The sequence below is a fragment of the Anomalospiza imberbis genome, unplaced genomic scaffold (genome assembly GCF_031753505.1).
Source record: "Anomalospiza imberbis isolate Cuckoo-Finch-1a 21T00152 unplaced genomic scaffold, ASM3175350v1 scaffold_1074, whole genome shotgun sequence".
NCBI lineage: Eukaryota > Metazoa > Chordata > Aves > Passeriformes > Viduidae > Anomalospiza > Anomalospiza imberbis.
In genome coordinates, this window is record NW_027099464.1 from 5,569 (window position 1) to 32,613 (window position 27,045).

The 27,045-nt window shown below is 60.1% G+C and overlaps 3 pseudogenes; all 3 read left to right on the plus strand.

Annotated features, from left to right (window-relative positions):
* The first annotated feature begins 295 nt into the window (after positions 1-295).
* On the plus strand, positions 296-10,225 carry LOC137465762 (zinc finger protein 850-like; annotated as a pseudogene).
* A 1,847-nt stretch (positions 10,226-12,072) lies between these two features.
* LOC137465761 (zinc finger protein 180-like) lies at positions 12,073-13,266 on the plus strand (annotated as a pseudogene).
* Positions 13,267-15,677: 2,411 nt separating this feature from the next.
* Positions 15,678-21,768, plus strand: LOC137465763 (zinc finger protein 850-like; annotated as a pseudogene).
* The last annotated feature ends 5,277 nt before the right edge of the window (positions 21,769-27,045 follow it).

Genomic DNA, 27,045 nt, shown 5'->3' on the forward strand with positions numbered 1-27,045 from the left:
CCCAATCCAAGTGTGACCCCAGCAGCTGGGACAGGGGGGAGCCCCCGAACAGCAAAGGGGAGGGAGCAGGGACGGGGAACTCCTGGGAGGCTTTTTCAGGGCTGAATCTTGGTGTTTGGGAGGTTTCAGTGGAGCCCAGGTGGCCAGGGACTTCTAGAGATGGAGTCAGGCAGAGGAACCGTCAAACTCACTGTGCCATCCCTTGTTTTCCCCAAACCAGGATTTCCCATTCCCAGCTGCTGGGAGGCGGCGAGGGAAGAGGAAGACCCTGTCCTTGTCCTTCCTCCCCCAGAGCAGGAGCTGAGGATGGAGAGCAGGGAGGACAAATCCCCACAGCAGAACCTCGGGGACGAGGCCGTTTTGAGCAGCTCCACGGCGCAGGAACCCAGCGGGGAGGAAAAGCCCCGGAGATGCCACACGAGGAGGGGCTGCAAACGCAGATCACGGGGACCTGAGGAGGAAAGACCCATCCTGGGCCGGGGAGGCGGCCGGAGATCAAGCCAGAGTTCGCAGCTAGTGGTCAATGAGCAGGTTGATGATGTCAAGAAGCCCCACACGTGCTCGGAGTGTGGGAAGAGCTTCAGATGGAGCTCCAGCCTGACCGTGCACCAGAGGACGCACACTGGGGAGAGGCCCTACGAGTGTGGGCAGTGTGGGAAGAGATTCACCCAGAGCTCCAGCCTGATCCAGCACCGGAGGAGCCACACTGGGGAGAGGCCCTACGAGTGTTCCAAATGTGGGAAGAGGTTCCAGACCAGCTCCCATCTCCTCACGCACTATCTGGTTCACACGGAGGAGAGGCCCTTCTGCTGCCCCGACTGCGGGAAGGGATTCAGGGAGAACTCCTCCCTTATCAGGCACCGGCGCATCCACACCGGGGAGAGGCCCCACGAGTGTCCCCAGTGTGGGAAGAGCTTCAATCGCCTCTCCAACCTGATCATCCACAAGAGGACCCACACTGGGGAACGGCCCTACGAGTGTGGGGACTGTGGGAAGAGCTTCACCTGGAGCTCCAGCCTGATCAAGCACCAGAGGATCCACACTGGGGAGAGGCCCTACGAGTGTTCCAAGTGTGGGAAGAGCTTCCAGACCAGCTCCCATCTCCTCACGCACTATCTGGTTCACACGGAGGAGAGGCCCTTCTGCTGCCCCGACTGCGGGAAGGGATTCAGGGAGAACTCCTCTCTCATCGTCCACCGGCGCATCCACACCGGGGAGAGGCCCTACGAGTGTCCCCAGTGTGGGAAGAGCTTCTCACAGAGCTCTACATTGACCCAACACCAGCGGAGGCACCGGTAAGGGAAGCCCTGCGAGTGCCCCGAGTGCGGAAAGAGCTTTGTGCACTGCTCCAGCTCCATCCCCACTGCAGGAACCACGCTGGGCACAGCCCTAGTGACCCACATTCCCTGTGATCCACCTTGGGAACACACCTGGCTGCTTCTCCTTTTGGTCTGGCCTTCATTTTTTTAGTCTCTCAATCTCTGTGCAGTCCAAATCCAAGAGGAATTAATATTTCACCACAAAACCACTCACATCCCACTGAAAACCACTGAATTTTAACCCATAAAGGCTCAATCCCACCTCAGTTTCCTTGTTCCCACCTCAAACATCTCAATCCCACCCAAAACTCTCTGGAGTCCATAGCCTGCAGAGTGAGATGGGGTTGGGAGGAGATTAGGAGAAGTGGGATCCCAGTTTGGAGCAGTGACATGGCGACTGTGTGGGGCTGGGTGGCTGGGATGTATTTGACAGCAAATAAAACTTCCAGACTTACAGATTTCTTTGCGGTTCATTTTCAGTCCGTGTCAGTTCTGTTTGCAGAGCGCCGCCTCACAGAGTGTCCCCTCACAGTTCCCGCCCTTGGCCTGGCCCCGCCCCTTTCCCCTCACGGTTCCCGCCCTCGGCCTGGCCCCGCCCCTTTCCCCTCACGGTTCCCGCCCTCGGCCTGGCCCCGCCCCTTTCCCCTCACGGTTCCCGCCCTTTCCCCGCCCCTTTCCCCTCACGGTTCCCGCCCTTTCCCCGCCCCTTTCCCCTCACGGTTCGGCCTTCGGGAACGGGGGAGGAGGAGGAGGGAGGGAGGAAGAGGCGCAGCGGCAGCCGGGAGCAGCCGGAGAAGAGCAGAGAAGGAATCGCGGGGCCCTGGCGCTGCCTGAAGTCGCCGCAGCCCCGGGAGCATCGCCCCCATCCCGCAGGTGCCCGGGGAGGGGGAGCTCGGCCCAAATATCCCGGGGGGTGCCTGGGTTTGGGGTTTTTTGGGGGGATGTTTGGAGCTGGCAGGGCTCCAAAGCCCAGCCGCAGCTGGCCCTCGGGGGGACATCGGGGGTCCCCGGGAGGTGTTTTTGGGGGTCCCGGGGCCGGCAGTGGCTGCTCTCAGTCTCAGCCCAGTTGGTCCCAGTATGAGCCTGGTCACTTTCCCTCACTCCCTGCAGGATCCCAGTCTCTCCCAGTTTGATCTCTGTCAGTCCCAGTCATTCCCTGTGATGATGCAATTTCCTTCCAGCAGGATCCCAGTTTCTCCCAGTTCCTCCCACTCTCATCCAGTCTGTTCCCAGTTCTCCCAGTTGCCCCTAGCATAGTCCTAGTCACTCCCAGTATGATCCCATCTGTCTCCAGCATGGTTCCAGTTGCTTCCTAGATCAACCCAGTCCATCCCAGTATGGTGCCATTTGCTCCCAGTTGCTCCCAGTTGCTCCCAGTGACCCCCAGTGTGGGGGATGATGTGCATGCAGGGTGTGTTCCCAGTCACTCTCAGACATTCCCAGTGTTGGTCCAGTCACTCCCAGTATGATCCCAGTACGGTGTCAGTACAAAGCCGGTACAGTCCCAGTCACTCCCAGTATGATCCCAGTACGGTGTCAGTACAAAGCCGGTACAGTCCCAGTCACTCCCAGTATGATCCCAGTACGGTGTCAGTACAAAGCCGGTACAGTCCCAGTCACTCCCAGTATGATCCCAGTACGGTGTCAGTACAAAGCCAGTACAGTCCCAGTCACTCCCAGTATGATCCCAATACGATCCCAGTACGGTGTCAGTACAAAGCCAGTACAGTCCCAGTCACTCCCAGTATGATCCCAATACGATCCCAGTACGGTGTCAGTACAAAGCCAGTACAGTCCCAGTCACTCCCAGTATGATCCCAGTATGGTGTCTGTGCAAAGCCGGTACAGTCCCAGTCACTCCCAGTATGATCCCAGTATGAATCCAGTAGAGCCCAGTCCCTGCCAGTGCTGCCAGGGAGGAGGAGGGCAGGGATGAAGGAGGTGGGCTTAGAGAGGAGGAGGAGGAGGAGGAGAAGGAGTGGAAGAGGAGAAGGAGGTGGGGTTAGGGAGGAGGAGGAGGAGGAGGAGGAGAAGGAGCAGGGATGGAACAGGAGAAGGAGGTGGGGTTAGCGAGGAGGAGGAGGAGGAGAAGGAGCAGGGGTGGAAGGGGAGAAGGAGGTGGGGTTAGCGAGGAGGAGGAGGAGGAGGAGGGGGGAAGGGAGAGGAGGAGCGGCAGGAAGAGGAAGAGGAAGAGGAGGGACAAAGGCGGACCGAGGACAGCAGGAGGAAGCACGCGGTCCAGCCCTCCCTGAACTCGCAGCCCCCACCTGTGGGATCATCGCCCCCATCCCGCAGGTGAGCGGGGAGGGGGAGCTCGGCCCAGATATCCTGGGGGTCCCTGGGTCGGGTTTTTTGGGGGATGTTTGGAGAATGAAGAACTGCAAAGCCGAGCGGAAAAGGCCCCTTGGGGGGACATCGGGGGTCCCGGTGGCGGCTGCCGGCAGAGGCAGCCTGGAGGAGCAGAGCCCTGTGTCCCCCAGGAGCCCAAAGTGGGGAGCCCAGCGAGGGGGGAGCGCCGCCATCGGCGGGACCCTCAAGAGCCTGGAGAGGGGCAGGGGGGACTCCTTGGAGCCCCTGCAGCCCCAAGCAGAGAGGAAGGGGAGAAGGGAGCCCGGGAGCCCAAAAAGCCCCGGCAGCCCTAAATGGGGAGAGCCAAGAGGGGGGAGCTTTTGGGATTGCTGGGACTGCCAGCAGCCTGGGGAGGGCGGGCAGCGAGGAGAAGGGGGACCCCCAATCCAAGCGTGACCCCCAGCAGCTGGGACAGGGGGGAGCCCCGAACAGCAAAGGGGAGGGAGCAGGGACAGGGAACTCCTGGGAGGCTTTTTCAGGGCTGAATCTTGGTGTTTGGGAGGTTTTTATGGAGCCCAGGTGGCCGGGGACTTCTAGAGATGGACTCGGGCAGAGGGACCTTCAAACTCACTGTGCTCATCCCTTGTTTTCCCCAAACCAGGATTTCCCATTCCCAGCTGCTGGGAGGCGGCGAGGAAGAGGAAGACCCTGTCCTTGTCCTTCCTCCCCCAGAGCAGGAGCTGAGGATGGAGAGCAGGGAGGACAAATCCCCGGGGCAGAACCTCGGGGACGAGGCCGTTTTGAGCGGCTCCAGAGCGCAGGAACCCAGCGGGGAGGAAAAGCCCCGGAGATGCCGCACGAGGAGGGGCTGCAAACGCAGATCACGGGGATCTGAGGAGGAAAGACCCACCCTGGGCCGGGGAGGCGGCCGGAGATCGAGCCAGAGCTCGCAGCTGGTGGTCCAAGAGCAGGTTCATGATGTCGAGAAGCTCCACACGTGCTCGGAGTGTGGGAAGAGCTTCAGGAAGAACTCCCAGCTGACCAAGCACCAGAGGACCCACACCGGGGAGAGGCCGTACGAGTGTGGGGAGTGTGGGAAGAGATTCACCCAGAGCTCCCACCTGACCCTGCACCGGAGGATCCACACCGGGGAGAGGCCCTACGAGTGTGGGGAGTGTGGGAAGAGCTTCACCTCGAGCTCACACCTCATCAAGCACCAGAGGATCCACACTGGGGAGAGGCCCTACGAGTGTGGGGAGTGCGGGAGCAGCTTCAGGAGGAGCTCCCAGCTGATCCTGCACCAGATGATCCACAATGGGGAGAGGCCCTACGAGTGTGGGCAGTGTGGGAAGAGCTTCAGGAGGAGCTCCCAGCTGATCGTGCACCAGAGGATCCACACCGGGGAACGGCCCTACGAGTGTGGGGAGTGCGGGAAGAGCTTCAGGCAGAGCTCCAGCCTGGTCCAGCACCAGAGGAGCCACACTGGGGAGAGGCCCTACGAGTGTGGGGAGTGTGGGAAGAGCTTCAATCGCCTCTCCATCCTGATGGACCACAAGAGGACCCACACAAGGGAACGACCCTACGAGTGTGGGGAATGCGGGAAGAGCTTCAGGCGGAACTCCAACCTGATCAAGCATCATTGGACCCACACCACGGACAGGCCCTACGAGTGTTCCGAGTGTGGGAAGCGGTTTAAGACCATCTTCTATCTCTTCCAGCACTATCGGGTTCACACGCAGGAGAGGCCCTTCTGCTGCCCCGACTGCGGGAAGGGATTCAGGGAGAACTCCCACCTCGTCACCCACCGGCGCATCCACAACGGGGAGCGGCCCCACGAGTGTGGGGACTGTGGGAAGATGTTCCAGAGCAGCTCCAGTCTCCTCACGCACTATCTGGTTCACACGGAGGAGAGGCCCTTCTGCTGCCCCGACTGCGGCAAGGGATTCAGGCTGAAGGCCCATCTCATCACCCACCGGCGCATCCACACCGGGGAGAGGCCCTACGAGTGTCCCCAGTGTGAGAAGAGCTTCACGCACGTCTCCAACCTGATCAGGCACCACAGGACCCACACAGGAGAGAGGCCCTACGAGTGTGGGGAATGCGGGAAGAGATTCGCCCAGAGCTCCAGCCTGATCTTACACCAGAGAACCCACACTGGGGAGAGGCCCTACGGGTGTGGGGAGGGTGGGAAGAGCTTCCAGACCAGCTCCCATCTCCTCACACATTATCCGGTTCACAGCTCCCCGACTGCGGGAAGGGATTCAAGCACAACAACCACCTCATCGTCCACCGGCGCATCCACACCGGGGAGAGGCCCTACGAGTGTCCCCAGTGTGGGAAGAGCTTCTCACAGAGCTCTCACTTGACCCAACACCAGCGGAGGCACCGGTAAGGGAAGCCCTGCGAGTGCCCCGATGTGAGAAGAGCTAAACTCCATTCCCCACTGCAGGACCCACAGCCCTGGTGACCCACATTCCCTGTGATCCACCTTGGGAACACACCTGGCTGCTTCGCCTTTTGTGTTAACCTTAATTTTTTTCTCTTCTCAATTTCACTGCACTGCAAAAGCCAAGAGGCATCGATCTTTCACCTCAAAACCACTCACATCCCACTGAAAACCACTGAATTTTAACCCATAAAGGCTCAATCCCACCTCAGTTTCCTTGTTCCCACCTCAAAAATCTCAATCCCACCAAAACTCTCTGGAGTCCACAGCCTGCAGAGTGAGATGGGGTTGGGAGGAGATTGGGAGAAGTGGGATCCCAGTTTGTAGCAGTGACATGGCGACTGTGTGAGGCTGGGATGTATTTGACAGCAAATAAAACTTCCAGACTTACTGATTTCTTTGCGGTTCATTTTCAGTCCGTGTCAGTTCTGTCTGCAGAGCGCCGCCTCACAGAGTGTCCCCTCACAGTTCCCGCCCTTGGCCTGGCCCCGCCCCTTTCCCCTCACGGTTCCCGCCCTTGGCCTGGCCCCGCCCCTTTCCCCTCACGGTTCCCGCCCTCGGCCTGGCCCCGCCCCTTTCCCCTCACGGTTCCCGCCCTTTCCCCGCCCCTTTCCCCTCACGGTTCCCGCCCTTTCCCCGCCCCTTTCCCCTCACGGTTCCCGCCCTTTCCCCGCCCCTTTCCCCTCACGGTTCCCGCCCTTTCCCCGCCCCTTTCCCCTCACGGTTCGGCCTTCGGGACCGGGGGAGGAGGAGGAGGGAGGGAGGAAGAGGCGCAGCGGCAGCCGGGAGCAGCCGGAGAAGAGCAGAGAAGGAATCGCGGGGCCCTGGCGCTGCCTGAAGTCGCCGCAGCCCCGGGAGCATCGCCCCCATCCCGCAGGTGCCCGGGGAGGGGGAGCTCGGCCCCAATATCCCGGGGGGTGCCTGGGTTTGGGGTTTTTTGGGGGGATGTTTGGAGCTGGCAGGGCTCCAAAGCCCAGCCGCAGCTGGCCCTCGGGGGGACATCGGGGGTCCCCGGGAGGTGTTTTTGGGGGCTCCCGGGGCCGGCAGTGGCTGCTCCCAGAATGAGCCCAGTTGGTCCCAGGATGAGCCTGGTCACTTTCCCTCACTCCCTGCAGGATCCCAGTCTCTCCCAGTTTGATCCCAGCCCATCCCGCCCTGTCCCGGCTCCATCCCCGCTCCTGCCGCGGGCTGCCAGGGCTGCGGGAACGCGGCACCGAGGGTGTCGCTGCTCCTGGGGGAGGAGGAGGAGGGAGGGGAGGGCAGGGATGAAGGAGGAGGAGGAGGTGGGCTTAGCGAGGAGGAGGAGGAGGAGTAGAAGGAGCAGGGGTGGAACAGGAGAAGGAGGTGGGGTTAGCGAGGAGGAGGAGGAGGAGGAGGGGGGAAGGGAGAGGAGGGGCGGCAGGAAGAGGAAGAGGAAGAGGAGGGACAAAGGCGGAGCGAGGACAGCAGGAGGAAGCACGCGGTCCAGCCCTCCCTGAACTCGCAGCCCCCACCTGTGGGATCATCGCCCCCATCCCGCAGGTGAGCGGGGAGGGGGAGCTCGGCCCAGATATCCTGGGGGTCCCTGGGTCGGGTTTTTTGGGGGGATGTTTGGAGAATGAAGAACTGCAAAGCCGAGCGGAAAAGGCCCCTTGGGGGGACATCGGGGGTCCCGGTGGCGGCTGCCGGCAGAGGCAGCCTGGAGGAGCAGAGCCCTGTGTCCCCCAGGAGCCCAAAGTGGGGAGCCCAGCGAGGGGGGAGCGCCGCCATCGGCGGGACCCTCAAGAGCCTGGAGAGGGGCAGGGGGGACTCCTTGGAGCCCCTGCAGCCCCAAGCAGAGAGGAAGGGGAGAAGGGAGCCCGGGAGCCCAAAAAGCCCCGGCAGCCCTAAATGGGGAGAGCCAAGAGGGGGGAGCTTTTGGGATTGCTGGGACTGCCAGCAGCCTGGGGAGGGCGGGCAGCGAGGAGAAGGGGGACCCCCAATCCAAGCGTGACCCCAGCAGCTGGGACAGGGGGGAGCCCCGAACAGCAAAGGGGAGGGAGCAGGGACAGGGAACTCCTGGGAGGCTTTTTCAGGGCTGAATCTTGGTGTTTGGGAGGTTTTTATGGAGCCCAGGTGGCCAGGGACTTCCAGAGATGGACTCGGGCAGAGGGACCTTCAAACTCCCTGTGCTCATCCCTTGTTTTCCCCAAACCAGGATTTCCCATTCCCAGCTGCTGGGAGGCAGCGAGGTAGAGGAAGACCCTGTCCTTGTCCTTCCTCCCCCAGAGCAGGAGCTGAGGATGGAGAGCAGGGAGGACAAATCCCCGGGGCAGAACCTCGGGGACGAGGCCGTTTTGAGCGGCTCCACGGCACAGGAACCCAGCGGGGAGGAAAAGCCCTGGAGATGCCGCACGAGGGGGGGCTGCAAACGCAGATCACGGGGACCTGAGGAGGAAAGACCCACCCTGGGCCGGGGAGGCGGCCGGAGATCGAGCCAGAGCTCGCAGCTGGTGGTCCAAGAGCAGGTTGATGATGTCAAGAAGCTCCACACGTGCTCGGAGTGTGGGAAGAGCTTCAGGAAGAACTCCCAGCTGACCAAGCACCAGAGGACGCACACCGGGGAGAGGCCCTACGAGTGTGGGCAGTGTGGGAAGAGATTCACCCAGAGCTCCCACCTGACCCTGCACCGGAGAATCCACACTGGGGAACGGCCCTACGAGTGTGGGGAGTGTGGGAAGAGCTTCACCTCGAGCTCACACCTCATCAAGCACCAGAGGATCCACACTGGGGAGAGGCCCTACGAGTGTGGGGAGTGCGGGAGCAGCTTCAGGAGGAGCTCCCAGCTGATCCTGCACCAGATGATCCACAATGGGGAGAGGCCCTACGAGTGTGGGCAGTGTGGGAAGAGCTTCAGGAGGAGCTCCCAGCTGATCGTGCACCAGAGGATCCACACCGGGGAACGGCCCTACGAGTGTGGGGAGTGCGGGAAGAGCTTCAGGCAGAGCTCCAGCCTGGTCCAGCACCAGAGGAGCCACACTGGGGAGAGGCCCTACGAGTGTGGGGAGTGTGGGAAGAGCTTCAATCGCCTCTCCATCCTGATGGACCACAAGAGGACCCACACAAGAGAACGACCCTACGAGTGTGGGGAATGCGGGAAGAGCTTCAGGCGGAACTCCAACCTGATCAAGCATCATTGGACCCACACCACGGACAGGCCCTACGAGTGTTCCGAGTGTGGGAAGAGGTTTAAGACCATCTTCTATCTCTTCCAGCACTATCGGGTTCACACGCAGGAGAGGCCCTTCTGCTGCCCCGACTGCGGGAAGGGATTCAGGGAGAACTCCCACCTCGTCACCCACCGGCGCATCCACAACGGGGAGAGGCCCCACGAGTGTGGGGACTGTGGGAAGATGTTCCAGAGCAGCTCCAGTCTCCTCACGCACTATCTGGTTCACACGGAGGAGAGGCCCTTCTGCTGCCCCGACTGCGGCAAGGGATTCAGGCTGAAGGCCCATCTCATCACCCACCGGCGCATCCACACCGGGGAGAGGCCCTACGAGTGTGGGGAGGGTGGGAAGAGCTTCCAGACCAGCTCCCATCTCCTCACACATTATCCGGTTCACAGCTCCCCGACTGCGGGAAGGGATTCAAGCACAACTCCACCCTCATCAGACACCGGCGCATCCACACCGGGGAGAGGCCCTACGAGTGTCCCCAGTGTGGGAAGAGCTTCTCCAGCAGCTCTCCCTTGACCAGACACCAGCGGAGGCACCGGTAAGGGAAGCCCTGCGAGTGCCCCGAGTGCGGGAAGAGCTTCGTGCGCTGCTCCAGCTCCATCCCCACTGCAGGAACCACAGCCCTGGTGACCCACATTCCCTGTGATCCACCTTGGGAACACACCTGGCTGCTTCGCCTTTTGTGTTAACCTTAATTTTTTTCTCTTCTCAATTTCACTGCACTGCAAAAGCCAAGAGGCATCGATCTTTCACCTCAAAACCACTCACATCCCACTGAAAACCACTGAATTTTAACCCATAAAGGCTCAATCCCACCTCAGTTTCCTTGTTCCCACCTCAAAAATCTCAATCCCACCCAAAACTCTCTGGAGTCCACAGCCTGCAGAGTGAGATGGGGTTGGGAGGAGATTGGGAGAAGTGGGATCCCAGTTTGTAGCGGTGACATGGCGACTGTGTGAGGCTGGGATGTATTTGACAGCAAATAAAACTTCCAGACTTACGGATTTCTTTGCGGTTCATTTTCAATCCGTGGCAGTTCTGGTTGCAGAGCGCCGCCTCACAGAGTGTCCCCTCACAGTTCCCGCCCTTGGCCTGGCCCCGCCCCTTTCCCCTCACAGTTCCCGCCCTTGGCCTGGCCCCGCCCCTTTCCCCTCACGGTTCCCGCCCTTGGCCTGGCCCCGCCCCTTTCCCCTCACGGTTCCCGCCCTTGGCCTGGCCCCGCCCCTTTCCCCTCACGGTTCCCGCCCTTGGCCTGGCCCCGCCCCTTTCCCCTCACGGTTCCCGCCCTTTCCCCGCCCCTTTCCCCTCACGGTTCCCGCCCTTTCCCCGCCCCCTTCCCCTCACGGTTCCCGCCCTTTCCCCGCCCCTTTCCCCTCACGGTTCCCGCCCTTTCCCCGCCCCTTTCCCCTCACGGTTCGGCCTTCGGGACCGGGGGAGGAGGAGGAGGGAGGGAGGAAGAGGCACAGCGGCAGCCGGGAGCAGCCGGAGAAGAGCAGAGAAGGAATCGCGGGGCCCTGGCGCTGCCTGAAGTCGCCGCAGCCCCGGGAGCATCGCCCCCATCCCGCAGGTGCCCGGGGAGGGGGAGCTCGGCCCAAATATCCCGGGGGGTGCCTGGGTTTGGGGTTTTTTGGGGGGATGTTTGGAGCTGGCAGGGCTCCAAAGCCGAGCCGCAGCTGGCCCTCGGGGGGACATCGGGGGTCCCCGGGAGGTGTTTTTGGGGGTCCCGGGGCCGGCAGTGGCTGCTCCCAGAATGAGCCCAGTTGGTCCCAGGATGAGCCTGGTCACTTTCCCTCACTCCCTGCAGGATCCCAGTCTCTCCCAGTTTGATCCCAGCCCATCCCGCCCTGTCCCGGCTCCATCCCCGCTCCTGCCGCGGGCTGCCAGGGCTGCGGGAACGCGGCACCGAGGGTGTCGCTGCTCCTGGGGGAGGAGGAGGAGGGAGGGGAGGGCAGGGATGAAGGAGGAGGAGGAGGTGGGCTTAGCGAGGAGGAGGAGGCGGAGAAGGAGCAGGGATGAAGGAGGAGAAGGAGGTGGGGTTAGCGAGGAGGAGGAGGAGGAGGAGGGGGAAGGGAGAGGAGGGGCGGCAGGAAGAGGAAGAGGAAGAGGAGGGACAAAGGCGGACCGAGGACAGCAGGAGGAAGCACGCGGTCCAGCCCTCCCTGAACTCGCAGCCCCCACCTGTGGGATCATCGCCCCCATCCCGCAGGTGAGCTGGGAGGGGGAGCTCGGCCCAGATATCCTGGGGGGTCCCTGGGTCGGGTTTTTTGGGGGGATGTTTGGAGAATGAAGAACTGCAAAGCCGAGCGGAAAAGGCCCCTTGGGGGGACATCGGGGGTCCCGGTGGCGGCTGCCGGCAGAGGCAGCCTGGAGGAGCAGAGCCCTGTGTCCCCCAGGAGCCCAAAGTGGGGAGCCCAGCGAGGGGGGAGCGCCGCCATCGGCGGGACCCTCAAGAGCCTGGAGAGGGGCAGGGGGGACTCCTTGGAGCCCCTGCAGCCCCAAGCAGAGAGGAAGGGGAGAAGGGAGCCCGGGAGCCCAAAAAGCCCCGGCAGCCCTAAATGGGGAGAGCCAAGAGGGGGGAGCTTTTGGGATTGCTGGGACTGCCAGCAGCCTGGGGAGGGCGGGCAGCGAGGAGAAGGGGGACCCCCAATCCAAGCGTGACCCCAGCAGCTGGGACAGGGGGGAGCCCCGAACAGCAAAGGGGAGGGAGCAGGGACAGGGAACTCCTGGGAGGCTTTTTCAGGGCTGAATCTTGGTGTTTGGGAGGTTTTTATGGAGCCCAGGTGGCCAGGGACTTCCAGAGATGGACTCGGGCAGAGGGACCTTCAAACTCCCTGTGCTCATCCCTTGTTTTCCCCAAACCAGGATTTCCCATTCCCAGCTGCTGGGAGGCGGCGAGGAAGAGGAAGACCCTGTCCTTGTCCTTCCTCCCCCAGAGCAGGAGCTGAGGATGGAGAGCAGGGAGGACAAATCCCCGGGGCAGAACCTCGGGGACGAGGCCGTTTTGAGCGGCTCCACGGCGCAGGAACCCAGCGGGGAGGAAAAGCTCCGGAGATGCCGCACGAGGAGGGGCTGCAAACGCAGATCACCGGGATCTGAGGAGGAAAGACCCACCCTGGGCCGGGGAGGCGGCCGGAGATCGAGCCAGAGATCGCAGCTGGTGGTCCAAGAGCAGGTTCATGATGTCAAGAAGCCCCACACGTGCTCGGAGTGTGGGAAGAGCTTCAGATGGAGCTCCAGCCTGACCGTGCACCAGAGGACACACACTGGGGAGAGGCCGTACGAGTGTGGGGAGTGTGGGAAGAGATTCACCCAGAGCTCCAGCCTGATCCAGCACCGGAGGAGCCACACTGGGGAGAGGCCCTACGAGTGTTCCAAATGTGGGAAGAGCTTCCAGACCAGCTCCCATCTCCTCACGCACTATCTGGTTCACACGGAGGAGAGGCCCTTCTGCTGCCCCGACTGCGGGAAGGGATTCAGGGAGAACTCCTCCCTTATCAGGCACCGGCGCATCCACACCGGGGAGAGGCCCCACGAGTGTCCCCAGTGTGGGAAGAGCTTCAATCGCCTCTCCAACCTGATCATCCACAAGAGGACCCACACTGGGGAACGGCCCTACGAGTGTAGGGACTGTGGGAAGAGCTTCACCTGGAGCTCCAGCCTGATCAAGCACCAGAGGATCCACACTGGGGAGAGGCCCTACGAGTGTTCCAAGTGTGGGAAGAGCTTCCAGACCAGCTCCCATCTCCTCACGCACTATCGGGTTCACACAGAGGAGAGGCCCTTCTGCTGCCCCGACTGCGGCAAGGGATTCAGGGAGAACTCCTCTCTCATCGTCCACCGGCGCATCCACACCGGGGAGAGGCCCTACGAGTGTCCCCAGTGTGGGAAGAGCTTCTCACAGAGCTCTACATTGACCCAACACCAGCGGAGGCACCGGTAAGGGAAGCCCTGCGAGTGCCCCGATGTGAGAAGAGCTAAACTCCATCCCCCACTGCAGGACCCACAGCCCTGGTGACCCACATTCCCTGTGATCCACCTTGGGAACACACCTGGCTGCTTCTCCTTTTGGTTTGGCCTTAATTTTTTTATTCTCTCAATCTCTGTGCAGTCCAAATCCAAGAGGCATCGATCTTGCACCTCAAAACCACTCACATCCCACTGAAAACCACTGAGTTTTAACCCATAAAGGCTCAATCCCACCTCAGTTTCCTTGTTCCCACCTCAAACATCTCAATCCCACCCAAAACTCTCTGGAGTCCACAGCCTGCAGAGTGAGATGGGGTTGGGAGGAGATTGGGAGAATTGGGATCTCAATTTGGAGAGCTGAAAGGGGATTGTGTGGGGCTGGGTGGCTGGGATGTATTTGATAGCAAATAAAACTTCCAGACTTACGGATTTCTTTGCGGTTCATTTTCAGTCCGTGTCAGTTCTGTTTGCAGAGCGCCGCCTCACAGAGTGTCCCCTCACAGTTCCCGCCCTCGTCCTGGCCCCGCCCCTTTCCCCTCACAGTTCCCGCCCTTGGCCTGGCCCCGCCCCTTTCCCCTCACGGTTCCCGCCCTTGGCCTGGCCCCGCCCCCTACCCCTCACAGTTCCCGCCCTTTCCCCGCCCCTTTCCCCTCACGGTTCCCGCCCTTTCCCCGCCCCTTTCCCCTCACGGTTCCCGCCCTTTCCCCACCCCTTTCCCCTCACGGTTCCCGCCCTTTCCCCGCCCCTTTCCCCTCACGGTTCCCGCCCTTTCCCCGCCCCTTTCCCCTCACGGTTCCCGCCCTTTCCCCGCCCCTTTCCCCTCACGGTTCCCGCCCTTTCCCCGCCCCTTTCCCCTCACGGTTCCCGCCCTTTCCCCGCCCCTTTCCCCTCACGGTTCCCGCCCTTTCCCCGCCCCTTTCCCCTCACGGTTCCCGCCCTTGGCCTGGCCCCGCCCCTTTCCCCTCACGGTTCCCGCCCTTTCCCCGCCCCTTTCCCCTCACGGTTCGGCCTTCGGGAACGGGGGAGGAGGAGGAGGGAGGGAGGAAGAGGCGCAGCGGCAGCCGGGAGCAGCCGGAGAAGAGCAGAGAAGGAATCGCGGGGCCCTGGCGCTGCCTGAAGTCGCCGCAGCCCCGGGAGCATCGCCCCCATCCCGCAGGTGCCCGGGGAGGGGGAGCTCGGCCCAAATATCCCGGGGGGTGCCTGGGTTTGGGGTTTTTTGGGGGGATGTTTGGAGCTGGCAGGGCTCCAAAGCCGAGCCGCAGCTGGCCCTCGGGGGGACATCGGGGGTCCCCGGGAGGTGTTTTTGGGGGTCCCGGGGCCGGCAGTGGCTGCTCCCAGAATGAGCCCAGTTGGTCCCAGGATGAGCCTGGTCACTTTCCCTCACTCCCTGCAGGATCCCAGTCTCTCCCAGTTTGATCCCAGCCCATCCCGCCCTGTCCCGGCTCCATCCCCGCTCCTGCCGCGGGCTGCCAGGGCTGCGGGAACGCGGCACCGAGGGTGTCGCTGCTCCGGGGGGAGGAGGAGGAGGGAGGGGAGGGCAGGGATGAAGGAGGAGGAGGAGGTGGGCTTAGCGAGGAGGAGGAGGCGGAGAAGGAGCAGGGATGAAGGAGGAGAAGGAGGTGGGGTTAGCGAGGAGGAGGAGGAGGAGGAGGGGGAAGGGAGAGGAGGGGCGGCAGGAAGAGGAAGAGGAAGAGGAGGGACAAAGGCGGACCGAGGACAGCAGGAGGAAGCACGCGGTCCAGCCCTCCCTGAACTCGCAGCCCCCACCTGTGGGATCATCGCCCCCATCCCGCAGGTGAGCGGGGAGGGGGAGCTCGGCCCAGATATCCTGGGGGTCCCTGGGTCGGGTTTTTTGGGGGGATGTTTGGAGAATGAAGAACTGCAAAGCCGAGCGGAAAAGGCCCCTTGGGGGGACATCGGGGGTCCCGGTGGCGGCTGCCGGCAGAGGCAGCCTGGAGGAGCAGAGCCCTGTGTCCCTCAGGAGCCCAAAGTGGGGAGCCCAGCGAGGGGGGAGCGCCGCCATCGGCGGGACCCTCAAGAGCCTGGAGAGGGCCAGGGGGGACTCCTTGGAGCCCCTGCAGCCCCAAGCAGAGAGGAAGGGGAGAAGGGAGCCCGGGAGCCCAAAAAGCCCCGGCAGCCCTAAATGGGGAGAGCCAAGAGGGGGGAGCTTTTGGGATTGCTGGGACTGCCAGCAGCCTGGGGAGGGCGGGCAGCGAGGAGAAGGGGGACCCCCAATCCAAGCGTGACCCCAGCAGCTGGGACAGGGGGGAGCCCCGAACAGCAAAGGGGAGGGAGCAGGGACGGGGAACTCCTGGGAGGCTTTTTCAGGGCTGAATCTTGGTGTTTGGGAGGTTTTTATGGAGCCCAGGTGGCCAGGGACTTCCAGAGATGGACTCGGGCAGAGGGACCTTCAAACTCCCTGTGCTCATCCCTTGTTTTCCCAAACCAGGATTTCCCATTCCCAGCTGCTGGGAGGCGGCGAGGAAGAGGAAGACCCTGTCCTTGTCCTTCCTCCCCCAGAGCAGGAGCTGAGGATGGAGAGCAGGGAGGACAAATCCCCGGGGCAGAACCTCGGGGACGAGGCCGTTTTGAGCGGCTCCACGGCGCAGGAACCCAGCGGGGAGGAAAAGCCCCGGAGATGCCGCACGAGGAGGGGCTGCAAACGCAGATCACGGGGATCTGAGGAGGAAAGACCCACCCTGGGCTGGGGAGGCGGCCGGAGATCGAGCCAGAGCTCGCAGCTGGTGGTCCAAGAGCAGGTTGATGATGGGGAGAAGCCCCACACGTGCTCGGAGTGTGGGAAGAGCTTCAGGAAGAACTCCCAGCTGACCAAGCACCAGAGGACGCACACCGGGGAGAGGCCCTACGAGTGTGGGGAGTGTGGGAAGAGCTTCACCCAGAGCTCCCACCTGACCCTGCACCGGAGAATCCACACTGGGGAGAGGCCGTACGAGTGTGGGGAGTGTGGGAAGAGCTTCACCTCGAGCTCACACCTCATCAAGCACCAGAGGATCCACACTGGGGAGAGGCCCTACGAGTGTGGGGAGTGCGGGAGCAGCTTCAGGAGGAGCTCCCAGCTGATCCTGCACCAGATGATCCACAATGGGGAGAGGCCCTACGAGTGTGGGCAGTGTGGGAAGAGCTTCAGGAGGAGCTCCCAGCTGATCGTGCACCAGAGGATCCACACCGGGGAACGGCCCTACGAGTGTGGGGAGTGCGGGAAGAGCTTCAGGCAGAGCTCCAGCCTGGTCCAGCACCAGAGGAGCCACACTGGGGAGAGGCCCTACGAGTGTGGGGAGTGTGGGAAGAGCTTCAATCGCCTCTCCATCCTGATGGACCACAAGAGGACCCACACAAGGGAACGACCTTACGAGTGTGGGGAATGCGGGAAGAGCTTCAGGCGGAACTCCAACCTGATCAAGCATCATTGGACCCACACCACGGACAGGCCCTACGAGTGTTCCAAGTGTGGGAAGAGGTTTAAGACCATCTTCTATCTCTTCCAGCACTATCGGGTTCACACGCAGGAGAGGCCCTTCTGCTGCCCCGACTGCGGGAAGGGATTCAGGGAGAACTCCCACCTCGTCACCCACCGGCGCATCCACAACGGGGAGCGGCCCCACGAGTGTGGGGACTGTGGGAAGATGTTCCAGAGCAGCTCCAGTCTCCTCACGCACTATCTGGTTCACACGGAGGAGAGGCCCTTCTGCTGCCCCGACTGCGGCAAGGGATTCAGGCTGAAGGCCCATCTCATCACCCACCGGCGCATCCACACCGGGGAGAGGCCCTACGAGTGTCCCCAGTGTGAGAAGAGCTTCACGCACGTCTCCAACCTGATCAGGCACCACAGGACCCACACAGGAGAGAGGCCCTACGAGTGTGGGGAATGCGGGAAGAGATTCGCCCAGAGCTCCAGCCTGATCATACACCAGAGAACCCACACTGGGGAGAGGCCCTACGGGTGTGGGGAGGGTGGGAAGAGCTTCCAGACCAGCTCCCATCTCCTCACACATTATCCGGTTCACAGCTCCCCAACTGCGGGAAGGGATTCAAGCACAACTCCACCCTCATCAGACACCGGCGCATCCACACCGGGGAGAGGCCCTACGAGTGTCCCCAGTGTGGGAAGAGCTTCTCCAGCAGCTCTCCCTTGACCAGACACCAGCGGAGGCACCGGTAAGGGAAGCCCTGCGAGTGCCCCGAGTGCGGGAAGAGCTTCGTGCGCTGCTCCAGCTCCATCCCCACTGCCGGAACCACGCTGGGCACAGCCCTGGTGACCCACATTCCCTGTGATCCATGCTGGGAACACACCTGGCTGCTTCTCCTTTTGTGTTAACCTTAATTTTTTTCTTCTCTCAATTTAACTGCACTGCAAAAGCCAAGAGGCATCGATCTTTCACCTCAAACCCACTCACATCCCACTGAAAACCACTGAGTTTTAACCCATAAAGGCTCAATCCCACCTCAGTTTCCTTGTTCCCACCTCAAAAATCTCAATCCCACCAAAACTCTCTGGAGTCCACAGCCTGCAGAGTGAGATGGGGTTGGGAGGAGATTGGGAGAAGTGGGATCCCAGTTTGGAGCGGTGACATGGCGACTGTGTTGGGCTGGGATGTATTTGACAGCAAATAAAACTTCCAGACTTACAGATTTCTTTGCGGTTCATTTTCAGTCCGTGTCAGTTCTGTTTGCAGAGCGCCGCCTCACAGAGTGTCCCCTCACAGTTCCCGCCCTCGGCCTGGCCCCGCCCCTTTCCCCTCACAGTTCCCGCCCTTGGCCTGGCCCCGCCCCTTTCCCCTCACGGTTCCCGCCCTTTCCCCGCCCCTTTCCCCTCACGGTTCCCGCCCTTTCCCCGCCCCTTTCCCCTCACGGTTCCCGCCCTTTCCCCGCCCCTTTCCCCTCACGGTTCCCGCCCTTTCCCCGCCCCTTTCCCCTCACAGTTCCCGCCCTTGGCCTGGCCCCGCCCCTTTCCCCTCACAGTTCCCGCCCTTGGCCTGGCCCCGCCCCTTTCCCCTCACAGTTCCCGCCCTTGGCCTGGCCCCGCCCCTTTCCCCTCACGGTTCCCGCCCTTGGCCTGGCCCCGCCCCTTTCCCCTCACAGTTCCCGCCCTTGGCCTGGCCCCGCCCCTTTCCCCTCACGGTTCCCGCCCTTTCCCCGCCCCTTTCCCCTCACGGTTCCCGCCCTTTCCCCGCCCCTTTCCCCTCACGGTTCCCGCCCTTTCCCCGCCCCTTTCCCCTCACGGTTCGGCCTTCGGGACCGGGGGAGGAGGAGGAGGGAGGGAGGAAGAGGCGCAGCGGCAGCCGGGAGCAGCCGGAGAAGAGCAGAGAAGGAATCGCGGGGCCCTGGCGCTGCCTGAAGTCGCCGCAGCCCCGGGAGCATCGCCCCCATCCCGCAGGTGCCCGGGGAGGGGGAGCTCGGCCCAAATATCCCGGGGGGAGCCTGGGTTTGGGGTTTTTTGGGGGGATGTTTGGAGCTGGCAGGGCTCCAAAGCCGAGCCGCAGCTGGCCCTCGGGGGGACATCGGGGGGTCCCCGGGAGGTGTTTTTGGGGGTCCCGGGGCCGGCAGTGGCTGCTCCCAGAATGAGCCCAGTTGGTCCCAGTATGAGCCTGGTCACTTTCCCTCACTCCCTGCAGGATCCCAGTCTCTCCCAGTTTGATCCCAGCCCATCCCGCCCTGTCCCGGCTCCATCCCCGCTCCTGCCGCGGGCTGCCAGGGCTGCGGGAACGCTGCACCGAGGGTGTCGCTGCTCCTGGGGGAGGAGGAGGAGGGAGGGGAGGGCAGGGATGAAGGAGGAGGAGGAGGTGGGCTTAGCGAGGAGGAGGAGGCGGAGAAGGAGCAGGGATGAAGGAGGAGAAGGAGGTGGGGTTAGCGAGGAGGAGGAGGGGGGAAGGAAGAGGAGGGGCGGCAGGAAGAGGAAGAGGAAGAGGAGGGACAAAGGCGGATCAAGCACAGCAGGAGGAAGCACGCGGTCCAGCCCTCCCTGAACTCGCAGCCCCCACCTGTGGGATCATCGCCCCCATCCCGCAGGTGAGCGGGGAGGGGGAGCTCGGCCCAGATATCCTGGGGGTCCCTGGGTCGGGTTTTTTGGGGGGATGTTTGGAGAATGAAGAACTGCAAAGCCGAGCGGAAAAGGCCCCTTGGGGGGACATCGGGGGTCCCGGTGGCGGCTGCCGGCAGAGGCAGCCTGGAGGAGCAGAGCCCTGTGTCCCCCAGGAGCCCAAAGTGGGGAGCCCAGCGAGGGGGGAGCGCCGCCATCGGCGGGACCCTCAAGAGCCTGGAGAGGGGCAGGGGGGACTCCTTGGAGCCCCTGCAGCCCCAAGCAGAGAGGAAGGGGAGAAGGGAGCCCGGGAGCCCAAAAAGCCCCGGCAGCCCTAAATGGGGAGAGCCAAGAGGGGGGAGCTTTTGGGATTGCTGGGACTGCCAGCAGCCTGGGGAGGGCGGGCAGCGAGGAGAAGGGGGACCCCCAATCCAAGCGTGACCCCAGCAGCTGGGACAGGGGGGAGCCCCGAACACCAAAGGGGAGGGAGCAGGGACGGGGAACTCCTGGGAGGCTTTTTCAGGGCTGAATCTTGGTGTTTGGGAGGTTTTTATGGAGCCCGGGTGGCCGGGGACTTCTAGAGATGGACTTGGGCAGAGGGACCTTCAAACTCACTGTGCTCATCCCTTGTTTTCCCCAAACCAGGATTTCCCATTCCCAGCTGCTGGGAGGCTGCGAGGAAGAGGAAGACCCTGTCCTTGTCCTTCCTCCCCCAGAGCAGGAGCTGAGGATGGAGAGCAGGGAGGACAAATCCCCGGGGCAGAACCTCGGGGACGAGGCCGTTTTGAGCGGCTCCACGGCGCAGGAACCCAGCGGGGAGGAAAAGCCCCGGAGATGCCTCACAAGGAGGGGCTGCAAACACAGATCACGGGGACCTGAGGAGGAAAGACCCACCCTGGGCCGGGGAGGCGGCCGGAGATCGAGCCAGAGCTCGCAGCTGGTGGTCCAAGAGCAGGTTGATGATTGGGAGAAGCCCCACACGTGCTCGGAGTGTGGGAAGAGCTTCAGGAAGAACTCCCAGCTGACCAAGCACCAGAGGACGCACACCGGGGAGAGGCCCTACGAGTGTGGGCAGTGTGGGAAGAGATTCACCCAGAGCTCCAGCCTGCTCGTGCACCAGAGGATCCACAATGGGCAGAGGCCCTACAAGTGTGGGGAGTGTTGGAAGAGCTTCAGGCACAGGTCCAGCCTAATCAAGCACCAGAAGAGCCACACTGGGGAGAAGCCCTACGAGTGTTCCAAGTGTGGGAAGAGCTTCCAGACCAATTGCAATCTCCTCAAGCACTATCGGGTTCACACGGAGGAGAGGCCCTTTCGCTGCCCCACCTGCGGGAAGGGATTCAGGGAGAACTCAATCCTCGTCAGTCACCAGAGGATCCACACTGGGCAGAGGCCCTACGAGTGTGGGGAGTGTGGGAAGAGATTCGCCCAGAGCTCCAGCCTGACCGTGCACCAGAGGAGCCACACTGGGGAGAGGCCCTACGAGTGTGGGGAGTGTGGGAAGAGCTTCCAGACCAGCTCCCATCTCCTCATGCACTCTCGGGTTCACACGGAGGAGAGGCCCTTCTGCTGCCCCGACTGCGGCAAGGGATTCAGGCAGAACTCCCACCTCATCACCCACCGGAGCATCCACAGCGGGGAGAGGCCCCACGAGTGTCCCCCAGTGTGGGAAGAGCTTCAAGTGCGTCCCCACACTGATGAAGCACAAGAGGACCCACACAAGGGAATGGCCCTATGTGTGTTCCAAGTGTGGGAAGAGCTTCATGCGGAGCTCCAGCCTGATCCAGCACCAGCTGACCCACACTGGGGAGAGGCCCTACGAGTGTTCCGAATGTGGGAAGAGCTTCCAGACCAGCTCCCATCTCCTCACGCACTATCGGGTTCACACGGAGGAGAGGCCCTTCTGCTGCCCCGACTGTGGGAAGGGATTCCGGCAGAACTCCCACCTCATCACCCACCGGCGCATCCACACCGGGGAGAGGCCCTACGAGTGTCCCCAGTGTGGGAAGAGCTTCTCACAGAGCTCTCACTTGACCCAACACCAACGGAGGCACCGGTAAGGGAAGCCCTGCGAGTGCCCCGATGTGAGAAGAGCTAAACTCCATTCCCCACTGCAGGACCCACAGCCCTGGTGACCCACATTCCCTGTGATCCACCTTGGGAACACACCTGGCTGCTTCGCCTTTTGTGTTAACCTTAATTTTTTTTATTCTGTCAATCTCTGTGCAGTCCAAATCCAAGAGGCATCGATCTTTCACCTCAAAACCACTCACATCCCACTGAAAACCACTGAGTTTTAACCCATAAAGGCTCAATCCCACCTCAGTTTCCTTGTTCCCACCTCAAACATCTCAATTCCATGCTAAACTCTGTCGATTCCACAGCCTCCAGAGTGAGATGGGGTTGGGAGGAGATTGGGAGAATTGGGATCTCAATTTGGAGAGCTGAGATGGGGATTGTGTGGGGCTGGGTGGCTGGGATGTATTTGACAGCAAATAAAACTTCCAGAGTTACGGATTTCTTTGCGGTTCATTTTCAGTCCGGGGCAGTTCTGTTTGCAGAGCGCCGCCTGCTCGGCTCGTTGTGTTTGTGTCCTCCTCTCTCCCCTGCCTGTCTTTGCCTGCTCTGTTTGTCTCACAGTGTCTCCCTTGACCCCGGGACCACCAAAGACCCTCCCTTGATTTAATTGCCCCCCTCAGCCACCAAACATCCTCTCCTGATTTAATTGACCACTACCTTAATTTAATAGCCCCCTCTGCCCCCAGATACCTACCCCTGATTTAATAATTATTTTATTTCCCGGTCATTATTTTAATTCCGAGTCCAGGAGCTGAAGTTACGGAGGCTGGCAGTGAAATGTCTCTGTAGGATTTTGCTCCGCTTGGCTTTCGGCCCCTTCTCAAGAGCTTTGCCTTCAAGGGCAGGAAGATCTCTTCCTGGCTGGGAGCTGAAATTTCAGACCTCTGGAATGTGTGCCGGGCCATACGGACTGGGATCAACTAGAGACTGGGATCACCTGTGGACTGGGATCACCAATGGACAGAGATCAAATAGAGACTGGGATCAAATATGGACTGGGATCAGATAGAGACGGGGATCAAATGGGGACTGGGATCAAATGGGGACTGGGATCAAATAGGGACTGGGATCAAATAGGGACTGGGATCAAATGGGGACTGGGATCAAATGGGGACTGGGATCAAATAGAGACTGGGATCAGATATGGACTGGGATCAAATATGGATTGGGATAAAATGGGGACTGGGATCAAACATGGACTGGGATCAACTAGAGACTGGGATCAAATATGGACTGGGATCAAATGGGGACTGGGATCAAATAGAGACTGGGATCAAATAGGGACTGGGATCAAATAGAGACTGGGATCAGATATGGACTGGGATCAAATATGGACTGGGATAAAATGGGGACTGGGATCAAATATGGACTGGGATCAGATAGAGACTGGGATCAAATGGGGACTGGGATCAAATGGGGACTGGGATCAGATAGAGACTGGGATCAAATGGGGACTGGGATCAAATGGGGACTGGGATCAGATAGAGACTGAGATCAAATGGGGACTGGGATCAAATGGGGACTGGGATCAAATATGGACTGGGATCAGATAGAGACTGGGATCAAATGGGGACTGGGATCAAATATGGACTGGGATCAGATAGAGACTGGGATCAAATGGGGACTGGGATCAAATGGGGACTGGGATCAAATGGGGACTGGGATCAGATAGAGACTGGGATCAAATGGGGACTGGGATCAAATAGAGACTGGGATCAAATGGGGACTGGGATCAAATATGGACTGGGATCAAATGGGGACTGGGATCAAATATGGACTGGGATCAGATATGGACTGGGATCAGATAGAGACTGGGATAAAATATGGACTGGGATCAAATGGGGACTGGGATCAGATATGGACTGGGATCAAATAGAGATGGGGATCACCTGTGGACTGGGATCAAATATGGACTGGGATCAAATATGGACTGGGATCAAGTGGGGACTGGATCAAATAGGGACTGGGATCAAATGGGGACTGGGATCAAATAGAGACTGGGATCAGATATGGACTGGGATCAAATGGGGACTGGGATAAAATGGGGACTGGGATCAAATAGAGATGGGGATCACCTGTGGACTGGGATCAAAATATGGACTGGGATCAAATATGGACTGGGATCAAATAGGGACTGGGATCAGATATGGACTGGGATCAAATATGGACTGGGATAAAATGGGGACTGGGATCAAATATGGACTGGGATCAGATAGAGACTGGGATCAAATGGGGACTGGGATCAAATAGGGACTGGGATCAAATGGGGATTGGGATCAAATGGGGACTGGGATAAAATATGGGACTGGGATCAAATGGGGACTGGGATCAAATAGAGACTGGGATCAAATGGGGACTGGGATCAAATGGGGATTGGGATCAAATGGGGACTGGGATCAAATAGGGACTGGGATCAAATGGGGACTGGGATCAAATGGGGACTGGGATCAGATATGGACTGGGATCAAATAGAGATGGGGATCACCTGTGGACTGGGATCAAATATGGACTGGGATCAACTAGAGACTGGGATCAGATATGGACTGGGATCAACTAGAGACTGGGATCAGATATGGACTGGGATCAAATAGGGACTGGGATCAGATATGGACTGGGATCAAATATGGACTGGGATAAAATGGGGACTGGGATCAAATATGGACTGGGATCAGATAGAGACTGGGATCAAATGGGGACTGGGATCAAATGGGGACTGGGATCAAATGGGGACTGGGATCAAATAGGGACTGGGATCAGATATGGACTGGGATCAACTAGAGACTGGGATCAAATATGGACTGGGATCAAATAGAGATGGGGATCAAATGGGGACTGGGATCAAATGGGGACTGGGATCAAATAGGGACTGGGATCAAATGGGGACTGGGATCAAATATGGACTGGGATCAAATGGGGACTGGGATCAAATAGGGACTGGGATCAAATGGGGATTGGGATCAAATGGGGACTGGGATAAAATATGGACTGGGATCAAATGGGGACTGGGATCAAATGGGGACTGGGATCAGATATGGACTGGGATCAAATAGAGATGGGGATCACCTGTGGACTGGGATCAAATATGGACTGGGATCAACTAGAGACTGGGATCAGATATGGACTGGGATCAACTAGAGACTGGGATCAGATATGGACTGGGATCAAATAGGGACTGGGATCAGATATGGACTGGGATCAACTAGAGATTGGGATCAAATATGAAGTGGGATCAACTAGAGATTGGGATCAAACATGGAGTGGGATCAACTAGAGATTGGGATCAAATTGGGACTGGGATCAAACCTGGACTGGGATCCTGGGAACTGGGATCAAACATGGACTGGGATCCCAGGAACTGGGATCAAACATGGACTGGGATCCCGAGAACTGGGATCAAGTATGGACTGGGATCAACTAGGAACTGGGATCAAGTATGGACTGGGATCCCGGGAACTGGGATCAAACATGGACTGGGATCCCGGGAACTGGGATCAAGTATGGACTGGGATTCCGGGAACTGGGATCAAACATGGACTGGGATCCCGGGAACTGGGATCAAACATGGACTGGGATCCCGGGAACTGGGATCAAGAATGGACTGGGATCCCGGGAACTGGGATCAAACATGGACTGGGATCAACTAGGAACTGGGATCAAACCTGGACTGGGATCCCGGGAACTGGGATCAAACATGGACTGGGATCCCGGGAACTGGGATCAAACATGGACTGGGATCCCGGGAACTGGGCTCAAACCTGGACTGGGATCCCGGAACTGGGATCCTGGGAACTGGGATCAAGTATGGACTGGGATCCCGGGAACTGGGATCAAACATGGACTGGGATCCCAGGAACTGGGATCAAATATGGACTGGGATCCCGGGAACTGGGATCAAACATGGACTGGGATCCCGGGAACTGGGATCAAACATGGACTGGGATCCCGGGAACTGGGATCAAACATGGACTGGGATCCCGGGAACTGGGCTCAAACCTGGACTGGGATCCCAGGAACTGGGATCAAGAATGGACTGGGATCCCGGGAACTGGGATCCTGGGAACTGGGATCAAGTATGGACTGGGATCCCGGGAACTGGGATCAAACATGGACTGGGATCCTGGGAACTGGGATCAAACATGGACTGGGATCCTGGGAACTGGGATCAAACATGGACTGGGATCCCGGGAACTGGGATCAAACATGGACTGGGATTCCGGGAACTGGGATCCTGGGAACTGGGATCAAACATGGACTGGGATCCCGGGAACTGGGATCAAGTATGGACTGGGATCAAACATGGACTGGGGATCCCGGGAACTGGGATCAAACATGGACTGGGATCCCGGGAACTGGGCTCAAACATGGACTGGGATCCCGGGAACTGGGATCAAACATGGACTGGGATCCCGGGAACTGGGATCAAACATGGACTGGGATCCCGGGAACTGGGATCAAACATGGACTGGGATCCCGGGAACTGGGATCCCGGGAACTGGGATCAAACATGGACTGGGATCCCGGGAACTGGGATCAAACATGGACTGGGATCCCGGGAACTGGGATCAAACATGGACTGGGATCCCGAGAACTGGGATCAAGTATGGACTGGGATCAACTAGGAACTGGGATCAAGTATGGACTGGGATCCCGGGAACTGGGATCAAACATGGACTGGGATCCCGGGAACTGGGATCAAATATGGACTGGGATCCCGGGAACTGGGATCAAACATGGACTGGGATCCCGGGAACTGGGATCAAACATGGACTGGGATCCCGGGAACTGGGATCCAGAGAACTGGGATCAAGTATGGACTGGGATCCCGGGAACTGGGATCAAACCTGGACTGGGATCCAGAGAACTGGGATCAAGTATGGACTGGGATCCCGAGAACTGGGATCAAGTATGGACTGGGATCAACTAGGAACTGGGATCAAACATGGACTGGGATCCCGGGAACTGGGATCAAGTATGGACTGGGATCCCGGGAACTGGGATCAAGTATGGACTGGGATCCCGGGAACTGGGATCAAACATGGACTGGGATCCTGGGAACTGGGATCAAACATGGACTGGGATCCCGGGAACTGGGATCAAACATGGACTGGGATCCCGGGAACTGGGATCAAGTATGGACTGGGATCCCGGGAACTGGGATCCAGAGAACTGGGATCAAACATGGACTGGGATCCCGGGAACTGGGATCAAACCTGGACTGGGATCCCGAGAACTGGGATCAAACATGGACTGGGGATCCTGGGAACTGGGATCAAACCTGGACTGGGATCCAGAGAACTGGGATCAAGTATGAACTGGGATCCCGGGAACTGGGATCAAATATGGACTGGGATCCCGGGAACTGGGATCAAACATGGACTGGGATCCCGGGAACTGGGATCAAGTATGGACTGGGATCCCGGGAACTGGGATCAAACATGGACTGGGATCCTGGGAACTGGGATCAAACATGGACTGGGATCCCGGGAACTGGGATCAAGTATGGACTGGGATCCCGGGAACTGGGATCCAGAGAACTGGGATCAAACATGGACTGGGATCCCGGGAACTGGGATCAAACATGGACTGGGATCCAGAGAACTGGGATCAAGTATTGACTGGGATCCCGAGAACTGGGATCAAGTATGGACTGGGATCAACTAGGAACTGGGATCAAACCTGGACTGGGATCCCGGGAACTGGGATCAAGAATGG